This window comes from Ceratotherium simum, chromosome 25 (genome assembly GCF_057802395.1).
Source record: "Ceratotherium simum simum isolate JZ-2026a chromosome 25, ASM5780239v1, whole genome shotgun sequence".
In the NCBI taxonomy this organism is placed as follows: domain Eukaryota; kingdom Metazoa; phylum Chordata; class Mammalia; order Perissodactyla; family Rhinocerotidae; genus Ceratotherium; species Ceratotherium simum.
The window spans coordinates 24,416,990-24,418,030 of record NC_141924.1 but is presented as its reverse complement, the minus strand read 5'-3'; the positions used below and the strand labels follow the sequence as shown (position 1 = coordinate 24,418,030).

Below are 1,041 nucleotides of genomic sequence, written 5' to 3'. Positions count from 1 at the left end.
AAATTTAAAAAAAGAAAAAGGACTTACTTCACCAAAATGTACTATAGTCACAATAATTGAAATAAGGGGGTATTGTGAAAAATAGGCAAATAGATCAATAGAACAGAATTAAAAGCCCAGAAATATATATATGTATAATCTTAGTATATGATAAATGAGGCATTTAAAATCAGTCATGATAAATGAGGCATTTAAAATCAGTCAGGAAATGACAGACTATTTAATAAATGGTGTTGGGACAAGGAGCTATCCATTTGGGAAAAAGTAAAATTAAATACCTTCCTCACATCATACTTAAAGATACATTCCAGTATGTAAAAATTTTTTTAAAGGATAAAAGAAAAAAGGGGAAAATATATTTATAATCTTGGGGAGAGAAAGCTATCTTGACAAAACATAAAACCCAGATACATTATGTGTATGGCAGAAGACATATAAAGTCAAAAAGCAAAAGAATTATGACAGAAAATATTTGCAACTGATATAGCAAAATTTTATACCTCTTATTTTATTTTATTATGTATACACATCTCATTTTCTCTGAATTATCTAATATATCTGAATATTTTATATACATATATATTCATATAAAGAACCTATCAATCAATAAGAAACTACCCAATAGCTGAGGTCTATCCCCATGGGCTACCCCTACAGGCTTTCCCTGTAGGCCCACGTTGTTGGAAATGCCTCACAGAGTAACTATGTGGTTTTTGCTTTACTCACAGAACTATTTGTTAGATCTATAGGAAAAAACTACAAGACAGAGTTCCTAAAAGTATGAAAGACCTAACGGTTAAATTTTTTTACCTTAGGTATTGCATATCCCACATTCTGTACTATTTTTGGGTGTGATAGCTTAGGAGTAAATTTGATTTGAATTCCTTCATGTTTAGAGGGTGTGTGAAATTGAGAACTGGGCAGATACATTTACTTTGACCCTAAAGGTGGCCCTAAAATAAATTACTTGAAGAAATTAGACCCCAAAGAGTCTAGGTGGGGACATGTTTGAAGTATGTCATCAGCATATCCATATTCAAG

At 31.2% G+C, this 1,041-nt stretch overlaps 1 non-coding gene across 1 annotated transcript; it reads left to right on the top strand.

Moving 5' to 3' along the window:
• Window positions 1–624: 624 nt before the first annotated feature.
• On the top strand, window positions 625–769 carry LOC147913755 (small nucleolar RNA SNORA18). The gene has a single exon (XR_015556422.1). It is a non-coding gene; the product is annotated as a small nucleolar RNA SNORA18 (small nucleolar RNA).
• The last annotated feature ends 272 nt before the right edge of the window (window positions 770–1,041 follow it).